The 15,412-nt window shown below is 34.9% G+C and overlaps 1 pseudogene; it reads left to right on the top strand.

Moving 5' to 3' along the window:
- Positions 1-14,039: 14,039 nt before the first annotated feature.
- Positions 14,040-14,471, top strand: LOC116564222 (annotated as a pseudogene).
- Positions 14,472-15,412: the final 941 nt, after the last annotated feature.

Genomic DNA, 15,412 nt, shown 5'->3' with positions numbered 1-15,412 from the left:
CATACGTCTACATATGTGATCTCAGTTCATGATTTTGCTCATTATTAGTTTCTTTTGAAACACCATGTCTATTATGTCTTTTGATATCTAAACTATTCTCTATTTTGTTATGATTGTTTCCTTTGGAAACTAGAATGTAATTTTCATTTACATGTTTATATGACCATTGTAAACTTTATGTACATTAACTCATGCCTATACAATTAAACGCACTGTTTTATTCTATTTAACAGAAGATAAAGAAGTTGTGTAGTTTTTGGCAATCTTTCTTCTTTTCTATTACTTTTCAGTTTCTATTTTAACCCACATATTTGTCCTGAACTGGGGTGTGTGTGTGTGTGTGTGTGTGTGTGTGTGTGTTTACATGTGTTTAGGGGTAGTCATCTTTTATTCAATTACTCCACTGGTTATATTACCCATGTTCTTTTTCCTTCTATACTGCTTTTAATACTGATCCATTGATTATATATCCCTCATATCTTATATTCATATTACATATTATTCTTTAAATCTATAACCAGTATATATAGATTAAGGTACTATGATGTAGCCCTCTTTGATAAACCTTTCAACTTATAATTAAAATATTTATGAAGGCCCTAAAAGATACCAAATAAAAAGAAACTAGAAAGAGTATTAGTTATTAAAAATAACAAGGGCAATTTCGTCGTTACAGATAATTTTTACTAGTTATAACATAAATAGTCTGTATTGAAAAGGAATTTGACACTTTCATTAGCTTTGTCCTAAGAATCTAACAATTATATGAAAACCATCATCAGTTTAATCTTGACAAATGTATACATATACATTTTATTTAGGTAAAGATAGAGGCTGGCCCTGGGGCCCCTGTGAATATAGCTCAGGCCTCTCTAGTTATGCACGCAACAAGGAGAATACAGAAAGGGGTCACAACATGGGGAAATCAATGTGTTCAGGACACCTAAAGTACCAATTAATACATATGTATGTATTAATACTGGAAAATAACTGTAGTAATTGGTCTCGAGGACATAATGGATTGTGAGCGACGGTCCTAAAGACAATCTGCATCTCTTTATAACGCCAGATCCCCAACTGAAGTTCATGGAAAAGTTCTAGGCAAAGAAAGTTTGGTTTTCTCACTTAGGTGAGAGAGGGGCTGTTTTCATGGGTGAAAAAATATACTTACATATATACATACATATATATGTATAAAACACACACACACACACACACACACACACACACACACACACACACACACACACACGTCTCCTGCACATTTTCAGAGCTCTAGGACACTCCTTTTTCTTCATCTAGGATGGCCTGGGGTGAGGTGAATTTGTAGGATGCTAATTACTCCTTGGAATTCTGGCTTCAACTGCCCTATATCAATGTCTCTCTTATTCTTTCTTTCTGCTGTTCAGAAGATTATCCCCAATACACTTCTAAAGGGCAGAAAGAAAGTACCCCCAATACTCTTCTAAAAAGCAGGAAGGGGCTGGAAATCTGCCTGGTGTCCTTTGTGCCCACAATGCCAGGAGGCCCTATGGAAGGAGTGGGGAAAGCATAGCTCGGGAGGGAGACCCTGTTATGCCTGAATTCGGCCTTTGCCCAGATAACTTGTTTGGCTTGACTATGTACCACAAATTCACCCCCACACACACACATATGCGCACATGCACGCGCACACACACCCACACACACACACATGCACTGTTCTCTTAAACTGCCTCTAAACTTCCCAACTCTATGCCATCATCTGGTGAGGAATATCTTAATTTTTTATATTAACAGCCATTTTTGTCAACGTTTGGGTATTTGCCTAGGGATAGCAGTATGAGAAAAAAAAGATTCATTCTGGAGACAGAAAATATGGTTCAAGGTACCATTCTTCCATTCTTCCACTTTTCCACTATTTGACCTTAGTTAAGCTACTTGATCCCTCTGAGCTTCAGAGATCAGCCTCAAAATACCAGCCTGATCATTACCAAAGGCAGTGCTCTGCTAATGAGAGAGGAATCGGTGATGAATACTGCAACTTCCCAATCTCTCGACAGACAATTCTAAGTCATAATTTGCACGGTTCCTCACAGGTCCCTAGAAGGATTGAGTCCCAGTTTCACACAATAGTAATTGCTCCACTAATGCATAGTACAATGGTAAAGTTACTTATCTTTCCCATTCCCACATTGTGCTTCCTGAGATCACCTCTCCTACAAACTCCTGCCTTTAACTGCTTGTATCAGAATTAGCTTAAGGAAGAACTCAAACTTATCATCTCATTATGTTTAAGACAGTCCACAGTCATTCTACAAGATAAATTCAATATCTGCTTGTTCAAACAGGCAGTTTAAGTAATGGTGTGGAAGGAATAAGCACCTCTGCAAGTTTCAAGTCTTTGACAGTGGCATTAACTCTATACTTCTTCAAGAAAGGCTACTGCTTTTGATTTTGCTGTCATGGCAAAGGGTTGACACCAAGAATGTAAATTTAGCTTTTGCTATATAATAAACCTCACTTCGTGGATCAGGGTAACAATGTGGGGAGCTACCAGCTGCTAGGGGGGTAGATAGGTAGGGAGGGAGACACAGACAGAGAGATTTCCTCTATACATGCCAGGACTGGGAAAATAATCATAGATGTGAGGGAGACACAGACAGAGAGGTTTCCTCTATACATGCCAGGACGGGGAAAATAATCATAGATGTGTGTGTGGTCCCAATTGGACCTACCCAGAGATGGACCCTTTCCAACATTTAATATTCATAAGCCACATTTTGATCAGTGGCCATCATGGTAGATAGGGAAGTAGTGAGGTTAAGAACTAGCTTTTCTTCAAAGTCACTAATAACCTATAGAAAACCTAAGAAAAAAAATCCCTTTTTCCACTGCACACACCCTGGAAAATGGCCATACATTTGGAAGGCTTGGAGAAACAGTTATATCTTATATTGTGGCCACACTGTCAAAAGTCTAGGCCCCTCCTCAGACAAGGAGCTCTAGGTCTGCAAACTGAGTAAGGGGCTATGAATTGTCACTATGGATGAGTCAGGTTTCTTCCTATGGGATCTGGAATGTATTTGTTTATTTATGTCTAGACTGCCACCCTATTTCATTCCTAGAGTTCCCACTCTTGATTCCTTATCAACACAGAAGCCTGGGAATCAAAACACTCCAAGTTCCATTTTTGTTAATCACCCATGGAAATTGGGCCTACTTGTGCTGAAGTGCTACCATCTATGTCTACGATTCTGTGATCTATTTATTTCTACTATAATTGGGGGACCCAACTACATGCTGGCATCATCTATGATGATTTTTAGTCTTCAGAGGGCAGAGTCAAAAGAAAATTTTATTGATTTCAATTTTTTTTTTTTTGCCACAAAAGGAGTGTTCACTACATTTCCCTAAGGTTAAGAGATGGCTGAGCAGTATATACATAATATTTTCATGCCAACATTTTCAACTTCTTGAATTTTCAAACTCCTGTCTCTAGATTATGCTTGGGAAGTCCCACCACCTCCATTGCCTATAGTGACATCTTTAAGGCCAGGCACGTAGTCATACAAGTGAACCAACATCATAATCACATTCATACCAATAACATAAGCTGAATCCAACTTTTCATTTTGTTATTTTTCATCCAATGTCCTTACAATCATTTCCATACATGGTTAGAAATACAAATTTCCAACTTCGTCTGTTGCAGATAGAAATTAGCAAGATTCTGCTCTATTTAAGTATCTATGTTATCTCCTCCTTGAATGGACAGTGTCCTTCCCTGGGGCTCTGCCAGAAGGTAACTGCAGTAATTGGTCTGAAGCAAGTAACGTATGGTAAGAGTGGGTCCTAAAGACAATCTGCATCTCTTCATAATGTCAGGTCCCCAATTGAAGTTCTTGGAAAAGTTCTAGGCAAAGAAAGTTTGGTTTCCTCATTTAGGTGGGAGAGGGGCTGTTTTCACAGGTGAGAAAGATTTTGCAGCAATTTTCTATCTAAGATTCTCAGCCATATTTGAGTGTACCCAAATTTGTCCAATTCCATGTCTCAGAATCTCTCCAGTTCCTGTTCATTTTCCTTTAGAATAAGAGGCATGGAAAGGATAAGATTTAAGTGATTGTACAATGCTATAACTTGTACAATCAAGTTCTGGATCTGATCTTCCACTACATCTGTCTTGCAGCTACAGGAGATAAGGGATTCCTTTAACAATAATCCAGAGTCATTCTGATTTTGCATCCATGAATTGAATGGTATTGCCTAGGCAAGGACTTCATGACTAAAACACCAAAACAATGGCAATGAAAGCCAAAATAGACAAATGAGATCAAATTAAATTTAAGAGCCTCTGCACAGCAAAATAATCTATCGATAGAGTGAACCAGCAACCAACAGGATGGGAAAAAATGTTTGTAATCTGCCCATCTGACAAAAGGCTAATATCGAGAATCTACAAAGAACTTAAACAAATTTACAAGACAAAACAACCCCATCAAAAAGTGGGTGAAAAATATGAACAGTTTTCAAAGCAGACACTTATGCAGCCAACAAACATATGAGAAAAAGATCATCACCATCATTAGAGACATGTAAATCAAAAACACATTGAGATCCATCTCACGCCAGTTAGAATGGCGATCATTAAAAAATCTGGAGACAACAGATGCTGGAGAGGATATGGAGGAAAAGAAACGCTTTTACACTGTTGGTGGGAATGTACATTAGTTCAACCATTGTGGAAGATATTGTGGTGATTCCTCAAGAACCTAGAAATATAAATTCCATTTGACCTAGCAATCCCATTACTGGGTATATACCCAAAAGATCATAAATCATTCTATTATAAAGATACATGCACACGTATGTTTATTGTGGCACTGTTTACAATAGCAAAGACTTGGAACCAACCCAAATGCACATCAATGATAGATTGGATAAAGAAAATATGATACATATACACCATGGAATACTATGCAGCCATAAAAAAGGATGAGTCATGCCCTTTGCAGGGACATGGGTGAAGCTGGAAACCATCATTCTTAGCAAACTGACACAAGAACTGAAAACCAAACAACCAAACACTGCATGTTCTCACTCATAAGTGGGTGTCGGATAATGAGAAGACATAGACACAGGGAGGGGAACATCACACACTGGGGTCTGTTTGGGAGTGGGAGGCTAGGGGAGGGACAGCAGGGAGTGAGGGGATTGGGGAGGGATAGTACTAGGAGAAATATTTAATGTAGATGATGGGGGAACAGATGAAGCAAACCACCATGGCATGGTATACCTATGTAAGAAACCTGCACATTCTGCACATGGACCCCAGAACTTAAAGTGTAATTAAAAAAAAGAAAATAACATGTTACTTCTGATACCTCTGACTTTGTGGACTACAGCCCACAAAATTCGTGCTTGTTCTGCCATTACTGCAAATATTAATTCAGAGCGTATGTTGTAGAGAATGTGATATTGCGTTGGCAGTCCAAGAACCCCTGGTTAGTAACAAATTCAGTTGAATGGAATTTAAGACAAAAAATGAGTTTTTTTTGGAAAAAAGAGAAAATCTGCCTCAATTCTTCAGCATCAGCTCCTAACTGGAGTTTTTAGCCTGTTGCCCTATTCCACAATTTTAAGATTTACCCAGCCAAACCCCGCAACTGTGTAAGCCAATTCGTTGAAATAAAACCTCATCTATCAATCTTTCTGTCTGCCTGTCTCTCTCTCTCTCTCCCTATCATTTATCTACAATAAAAAGGGGAAAAAAGAAATTTCCATAATTTTAAAAAAATGTAATGCCTTGTGATACCCAGTTGAGAATATTCCTTCTTCCATCTCCAGCCTACGTATCATCTCTTTTGTTCAATGCTTCATGATTTACATCAGCATTTTAATCTTAAGTGCATAGATGTCCACTGAAATGTTTGAAATATATAAAATATTACATTTCACATTTTAACACAAACAGTGTAAGCCCTCCGTCTAAAATACTTCTCTCAGGGACTCACTGCCACCCAGAAAGTTACAGTTTTCCTACTATTCTAGCAACTGTATTTTGTTGCAAATATGTAGGCAGATTTATTTTCAGGTGAAAGTGTACTGAATTAGAAATGAAAATAAATCCTTCTCATCTGACTAAAAATATTGTTACTATTTCAGACATTCTATATTAAGTTCTGTATTCCTCACTGCATTTTAAATAAGGATTGATTTTTGAATGTTGATTGCGAAAATAAGATTACAAAATTAAAATGGAAATAAAGAAGTATGCCATCTCCTATCAAATAGCACATCAACTTTTATTCCTCTATGCTTTTTAGTATTTTTCTTTGTGCTTTCATCCCAGTAATTACAATGCAAATATGAGTTTTTATTTTTTCATTTCACAACATTTATCTGTGTTGTTACATATCCTTCAAAATTGTCATTAAATAATGATATACTGTTTCAGTAAGTACATGCCTCATTATCTAATGATTTAATCATTTTCTAAAATTTGTTTATTAATGTAAATATAAAATAATGACGCACTGAGTAAAAATGATAAGCATGTAATAAATCACTTTTACATACTTTAAAATAAGGCATAAATAAATATATGACTCATACTTGTGTGTTCCAGTATTTATACAAATTCCATAAAATATAGCCTCAACTAAGTGATGAGTGGTCACTGTAGGCTGTCCTCTCCTTTTCTGTGTATTCTTAATCTATGTTGTCATCTTTACTGAGTTCACATTCTCTTATTCTAGGACCCTAACCCAAAGCTATTTTATGTTTTCACTTCTGTATGATACAATTTGGCAGTTCACTGCTAATTTATTCATCTGTCTGCAGAGAGAGAAAATAATAATGGCAGGATCCAACTCTGATCCTGACTAGGACAGCAAGTGTGTTTTCAGTCCAATTGTCATCTCCACACTTGTCTGGGCATCATGCCATCAAAAGACATTGGCCATCCCCAGGGTGTTAGATCTACTCTCTGCTTGAGAAGTGATTGTCATGACATTTTCATAACTTCCACACTGACTAAAGACTTCATGGCAATTTGGGAGATTGTAAAGAGTTCCCTGTGGCTGCTGCTGGGACTGTCCTGGGTCTGGATACTCTCTAAGTGTCATTTACCTTATCTAAAAATGAAAGGATTCATGACTAGTCTCCAGAGGAGAATTTACAGAGACCCTGTAGTGCAGTCATGGAACATTTTAGAAAGGAGGAGAGGCTGCAATTTACATGTACCAACAAAATTACTCTTCAAAGACTTTCCAGCTCTCTCAGACATTCTCAAGGTAGGGTGTGGGTGTGGCTATATAATCCAAAGTTTTTGACAAGACTTACATTTAGACACACAGGCTGTTGTTGTCTGTGAATATTTACCTGGCTAGCCTGAACTTCAGTTTGATTTTAAAGACTTTTAAGCTCTATCTATTGTAGAAAATTGCAAGGTTGCATGCACAGCTAAAATTAAGAAGAAGTAACAGTTACATAATAAAATGTAAAAATAAGGTATTACTTCTATTTCCAGCTACAAACTGAAAAGACTCACCAGAAATATTTAATGGCAAGAATATAGTAAATTCGTATTGTATTGGAAATACTCAGCTATATATAGAATATCAGGTTTAAAAAACTAATTTATTTGCCATTAATATGGCTACTGTTGTTCTATACCATATACTTAATATGAAATTTTAAGGTTTACAAGTCATTACTCACTGCTAAATTATAAGTGCTTTTCTCTTTTTTCATAAATCATCACTAATAAGTATAGTTTTTTCTAGTATGATCGAGTTAGATATAGTCCTAGATATTGTTCCCTATTCCTGAAACTACAGCAGTGAAAACTTGCAAGTGTAAAGAGTGTATCAGTCAAGTTCTTTATGGAAGCGAAATATAAAGCTTATTATGAATGTTAAGATCTTTCACGAATATTTTCTCAGGTGTCCTACATCAAAATTGTATAGGTCCCACAGGACAATAGTTGTCCTTTATTCATGCATTTATCCATTCATCAATACACTCATGCAATCAAGATTTTGATGACTATTATGTGATAGTAGTGGTTATAGTGCTGAAAAAGCAGAGGCCATACTTCCTCAAAGGAGATCCCTTGATTCTTGAGAGTACCTAAAAGAAATGTTTTGCTTCCAGAAACAAGGCTCACTAGGTATTCAGAGAAAATACCCTAAAGTAATCCCGAACAAAATGAATATAGTCCAGAGGATGAGGTGGGAGATGGCTTGGAGCCTGTAAGGCAGAGGTTACAGTGAGCCAATATAGCTCCACTGCACTCCAGTCTAGGCAACAGAGCCAGACCCAAACCCAGTCTCTCTCTCTCATTTTCTTTCTCTCTCTCTCTCTCTCTCTCTCTCTCTCTCTCTCTGTCTCTAAGACACACACATACACACACACATATATATAAAATATGTAAGTGATATATATATATATATATTAAATATTATATATAAATGTGTGTGTATATGTGTGTGTGTGTGTGTGTGTGTGTGTATGTGTATGTGTGTATTACAATGTGTTTGACTTGGTGGCAATTCAGAAAAATTCACCTGCAATGGTAAGGAAGCATGAACTCAAGACACTAGCATCAGTCATATCTGGTGGCCCACAGTGTTAATTTTAATGGTTATTGGCAGGGACAGGAAGCAAAGAATGAATTCTTGGAGAATGAATTCATATAACCTATGTATCACAATGAATCTAAAGCTACAGATTTAGTTTAAAATGATACCAGGTTATGATTTGTTCTAGGTTCTTGGAAGACGCAAACACAAACCTCTAAGGCCACAAATAATTATAACAATGTTTCAAAAATATGAACTCAAAATCAAAACTCTAGACATAGGAGGACAAAAGAACAAAGAGCATGATTCACTAGAAAGAAGACAGAAGCAGATATCCAATACTGAAGATATAATATTAGAAACATTAGATTCACAATACAAAAATTATTCTAACCTTTTTAACAAGACAAAAAGGAATTGCAGGAATATTAAAGCACAAGGGACTATCAAAATTAACAAAACTAAACTGAAACAAAAAAAAAGAATCAATAGCAAAAGAAAACAGTAATGTAACAATTGGGCTAAGCACCAGATTGAACACATTTGAAGAGACAACTTATGAACTGGAATATAGAGATGAATAAATTAGAATGCAACCAGGAGGTATGAAAAGATGAAAAAAAAAAAAAAAGAAGAATCAAGGAAGAAAGTTTGAGACATTCCAACATATGAAGTCCAAAATATTGTAATAGAGAAAATGGACAATGAGTAATATGTGAAGGGATGTGGCTGATAACTGAAAAGATACTAATTCTTAGATTCAGGAAGCTCAAAAGTGTCAACCAGAATAGATAACAAAAAATCCACATGTAGAAATACTATAGTAAAACTGCAAAAAACCAGAGATAGAATTCTTTAAAGTAGCCACAAAGTAAAAACAAAAAGAGAAAGAGTTTGATTGCTGTCAGATGATTTAACTTTCTTTGTTGAACTTCAGATGCAGATTATGGTTATATTGCAATCTTATCATTTGTTCCCCCAAGGCTCTTTAAAATTTTTAAAAATAATTTCTTCATCGTTTTTCCCATTTTTTATTCTCATTCTCCCATCCCCTAAATATTCTAATACATATCAAGTAAATAATCATTACTTGCATGTATATGTTCTTGTAAAATTTGCATAACATAATAAGGTATTATGTTAACTCATTTTGCTTCTTACATTCTTTATTCAGCTCTGTTGTTTGGATATATTCTTTTTGTGCAGTGTACCTCTCTCATTTCTTTTGATTGCTGACTATAAAGCTATGGTGTACATTTACAGTAATTTAACCATCTTGATAACCAGATTGTCTCTAATATTTCACCATTACCAAAACCAAAAACAAAAAAAGTAGTTGAGTACATATGTGCACCATTTACAGTAGCTAAAATTTGGAAGCAACTTATGTGCCCATCAACAGATGAACGGATAAAGAAAATGTGGTTATACATGATGGAATACTACTCATTAAAAAGAATGAGGTCCTATCCTTTGCACAACATGATAAAAATGGAGATCATTATGCTAAGTAAAATAAACCCAGCAAAGAAAGACAAACATCACATGTTATCACATATTTATGGGATGTAAAAGTCAAGACAATTGAACTCATGGATACAGAAAGTAGAAGGATACTGACGAGAGGCTAGGGAGGTTTGCAGGGATTAGGGGTAGGTGGGATGGCTCATGGGTACAAAAAATATATATATAGTTAGATATAATGAATGAGACCTACTTTTTGATAGCACAACTGAGTGACTACAGTCAATAATAACTTAATGGTACATTTTAAAATAAAGGGTATAATTGAATTGTGATTCAAATGATAAATGCTTGAGGGGGTGGATAGCCCATTTCCCACGATGTGCTTATTTCACATTGCATGCTTGTATCAAAACATCTGTGTACTTCTTAAATATGTACACCTACTATGTACCCACAAAACTTAAAAAAATTAAAATTAAAAAAGAAAAATATTAATTTAAGAAATTATTAAAGAATAAGATAAATGCAGTAAAAATTTTGACTAAGAATGCATTAGATTTTTGCATTAATCTGGAAAGAACTGATATATTTATTACATTACACTTTCCTAACTAAGAATGGAGATAATTCCTCTCCTTATTTAGATGTCCTGTGTCTTTCACTGTAGCTTCTTTACAGAAGTGTTACATATCCCAGAATACGTTTTCTAGATATTTGTGTTTTGTTCTCATGTAAAGTTTATCTTTAATTATGATTCCCAGTTGGTTTATATTAGTGTGAAAAATATATTAGTATTTTTATGTTGATTTTGTATCCAGCAAAGTTCTAAAATTCCCCCAGTTTTCTAGTAGTTTTTTTGTTACTGATCTGTTTGGTTTTTAGATAATCATATTACCTGACAAAAATGACAGTTTAAAATTTTTATTTCCTTATAGCTTTGGGCAACACCGACAGTCTTTACTCAAGACTAACAGCAAAAATATACATTATGTAGTATTCCTGATTTTTAAAAGAAGCCATTGGAGGTTACTTCAGGTATTTGATATATAAACATATTTAAGAAAATCTGATTGTATTTAAAGACTGTTAAGAGTTTTTAATCATTAGTAAGCATTAAACTTTAAAAAGTATTTTTCATCAATTGAAATTATTAAATGTACTCTTTAAAGTTTATTCAAATGGCAAATTTTAATAATTTATTTCCCAATGCAGAACCATCTTTGAATTCCTAAGATAAACTATATGATTGATACAATATTTGGTAAGTTAATATTTCCTGAAAGTTTTTGCATGTATGTGCATGAAAAAAATGGTCCACTTTCTTTTTATATAATTTGACTACAATATGGTTAATGAATTAAGATTAATAAATTATAAAATGACCCAGGAAGTAATGTTTTTCTATTGCTTTTAAAAACATATGTAAAAGAAATTATTCTTTTAAATAAAGAAAACCATCAGAAAAATCATCTGCCTTTTTTTTTCCCCATCTTTGAAGGGGGCAATTATTTTTATGTATATAATAACATAGAAGTCTTTTCAAGTTATCTATCCTTCAATTGTACCAATTTTGGTATTTTATATATTTTAGTAATTTATCTATTTTATCCCTGTGTTTTAATTTGTCATGTAGAGTTGTTAATAAATCTATTACTTGTTATTTGTCATTATAAATTTAATTTTTCAAATTTCTTCTTTTATTTGCTAATTACATATTTTTAGTTCTTCTGTTAGTCTTGCCAATAATGTATCTATATTAATTTTTTAAGAAACTAGATTTTAAATTTTTTGAACTTTTATTATTGTCCTCTATTTCATTTATTAGACAAATTATTTTGGATTTCTCATGTTTTTCTTTTTACTTTTAAGTTGAAAGCTTAGGTTATTTGCTTTCAACCTATCTTGTTTCTTAAAACACACATTTTAAGTAATATATTTTTCTAACTATTACTTTACCTCTTACACAAAAGTGGGCATTAAATATTTTCATTTTCATGCAATTCTAAATATTTCCAAAATCTGTTATTTCCTTTGTAATAATTTACAGTAAGGTATTATTATGGTTTCTAAAAGTAAGAGGTATCTTTATGCCATTGAAAATACTACTTTTTAGTTTATTAGACTTGTTTAATAAAGGCAGTTTGATATATTTTATTTGAAATTAATTGAAATTTCATTTGTAATCTAATTTGTGTTTCTTTTAAAAACATTTTTACTTCTAAAATATGACTGGAAATAGATATATCATATATATACATAAGTACATGTTACATATTATTAGTAATGGTATTGTTCATGTCTCTAATTTTTGTATAATTTTGTTAACATCTTCAAATATGTAGTTAATTTATGTGATTCGCTCTGCAGTTTTACCAGTTCTACTTTGCTCTAATTTACGCCTGTATTAAACATATTTTTATCATTATTTTGTTTCAGTAGAAAACAACTATATTTTCTTATTCTTTTCCCTTTACACAAATAGATTTACATATTAAATAACTGCCCTCATTTTTGTTTGATTTATACATTTCCTGTATAACTTTACCCATCCTCTTTCAACATTTTTTTACTTTAATAGCAAGATACTATTGGATCATTTTTGCTCCTTAAATACAAGCTCAAAGACCATATATTTTAATTGTTCACTTAAATATTTATATTAAGACAGGAAGTGGTTTAAAAGTTACATCTAACTTTACATTCTCAATTGTAAAAGAAGTAGAAATACAATACTTAAATTGTATAAAAAGACTTCAACTGTTCCTCCACTTTATAGTCCCAAAATTTGAGCTCAAGAGAACTGCCCGAGACTCCCGTCTCTCCTCAGCATTCAAACATTGTAGTTCTCCTCCAGCTCTCTTCTTTGGCTTCTAAGAGGTTCTTCACATGAGGGTAGGGAAAAATAATTGTTGTATGTGACCACTTATTTTATCATAAAATCTTTCATGGCTTGCATTTGGCCTGTGACTTTTAAATTCAAAAGCTAAGGATTTAACATCTTTGCTGTCTGCACCCTCCTGAGATAATGGACATTTTAGATCAATAACTAAATGGAGACAGATCACTTGTTGGGAGAAAAGGAAGTGCAGCGGTTAATGCCTACCCATTTCACCCACTGCACCAAGAAGTCTATATTCTAATTTAGTGTGACAGTGAATGTAGTCTGGCGAGGGAGCCTGTAAAGTCCTTGAAATCAGAAACTTTTGCTTATATTTATTTATTACTTCAGCATCCAGCTCAGTATTTGGCATATCAGAGGCAACAATCAATACATGCTGAATGAATTTCATACTAATACAGTAGACTCACTCCATGAGGATTCTGTTGACATGGGAACCTCTGCTTTGCTGCCTCCTTGGTCCTCTGGCCTATAGAGGACTGACTGCCTATCATATTCCGCATGCACATGGCGGCCTCCAAATTTCTCTCCTGCTCACCTAAGATATTAGCCTGCTATCTTTCAGAAAAGGGACCAGCCAGAGGAGAGGAGCCACATACCAGCCAAGTTATATTCAAATTCATTTTAATTCAAAGATGTTACAGCAATTTTACCCTGCTTTGTTATAGTCCACTTATAATAACATTAATTGGAAGGAATGTCTTCCAAACCTAGGGTGGAATAGAAGATTTTTGTTTGACATAATGTTCATGACCTTCACTTGAGTAATTTTTTGATAGACCTAAATGAGATTAAGAAATTCTAGGACACTAAGGTTGCCCATCCAGTTGAGTGAAAATCCTAAATATATATATATAATTTCAGGATTTTTATTTTTTTATACTAAATAGGATAATTTTTATCCTAAATACAATATATTTAAAATAAAATCATATATATATATATATATATATATATAAATGGATCTAACAATAATCAACCTCTTGGAAGATACCTTTGAATAATCTTTTTTTAAAATAACCCTTTTCCTTTATGAAAAGTTTACAGCAGGTTCTCCTCAAAAAAAGTAGTCTTGGGAGCCTAGTTAACAGTGGAGAGGCAGTATTTCCCATCCAATGGCAACTGCAGAAGCTAGTGGAAGTAATGAGAAAGGACAGGGGGTAGGGACCTCTACCACCTGTTGCCAGTTAGAGAAGGTGGTGAAGCAAAACTCCTTGAAGGAACTGTGGCTGGTGATCCATGGGCGACTCTATAATGTCACTCTTCACTGAGGAACACCCTGGCAGAGATGATGTTCTGCTGTTGCAGATGCAAGTGAAAGTTAAGATGCAGGCCACTCCTCTCATGCCACAGACACGCTAAAACAGTACTATATTGGTGATGTTCATCTGAGGGACCTCAAACCTGAAAATGATAGCAAGGTTCCTTCAAAAAATGATACATGCAAAAGTTGCTGGGCATAATGGATTTTCCACATCATAGGCGCTAGCCTCTTACATTACCTGTGTCACTCCTGCACATCAGAAAGCAAATCCTCCTGATAGACCTTGTTGAAGTCCGGAAGGCACACCTACTTTGGAATGAAAACTAGAGACTTGCTTTGGAGCTGCAGAAGTGCCCTCTCCTCGACTCCTGCAAGTTATATTCTTCCCCCTTGCAGCCAAGAGAGTTGGCCAGACATCCACCTCAGATCTGGGATCACTGTCCTTCATCTCTCAGATTCTTCCTCCCAAAGTACCTGCTCACTGTTCTGTGTCAAACAACTGCTGGTGTTTCTTCTCTTCACTGGTTTCCATGAGTACCCTTTTATTTCAAAGCTTTCTGTTCACACTTGCAGCTCATATGTTACAGTGACATTGCTCTTTGGTAAAAATGCCTGCTTTCAAATACTTTGAATGCACATGAGACATTCTTAACAGGGAAGCAGTCTACTGTTGAACCTTTTCCTTCTCCATTTTTCTTTTAAGTAAAATTTTTAAAGAATTCTGATTTGGCATAGGCGGAGTGTCTCATGCCTGGTATACTAGCCCTTTGGAAGGCCAAGCTAGGAGGACTGCTTGAAGCCAGAAGTTTGAGGCCATCCTGAGTAACACAGGGAGGCCCCATCTACATATTTTTATAATCTGATTTTTTTTTTACTTATCATAAGGAGTAGTAAAGGAATGCACCTAATACTTATAACTGCCAGATGATTTTTGTTTCTTGTACGTGTATGCTAAAACTATCAAGAGCTGTGTGGTCAACTCCTCCTCCTTGAGCTACGGTGGAAGGTAGCTCTTCACACCCCCTGAGTCGGGCCCCTTCCCAAGTGGCACTGGGCAAAAAGATTACATTTCCCTTTTATATTTTGGAAGTGGAAAGAAACAAGGAAAGGAAGGGATGAACAGGGGTGACAGGACCCTGGTGAATTCAGAGTAATTTTTCTTTAGAAAAATATTGAAAAGCACTACTTCAGGGTAGAAGTTTATAGAAAGCACCAAAG

This window comes from Sapajus apella, unplaced genomic scaffold (genome assembly GCF_009761245.1).
Source record: "Sapajus apella isolate SASKATOON/1434 unplaced genomic scaffold, GSC_monkey_1.0 scaffold37, whole genome shotgun sequence".
In the NCBI taxonomy this organism is placed as follows: Eukaryota; Metazoa; Chordata; class Mammalia; order Primates; family Cebidae; genus Sapajus; species Sapajus apella.
Note: the sequence above shows the minus strand (reverse complement) of the source record. Positions and strands in the feature narration are given on the sequence as shown.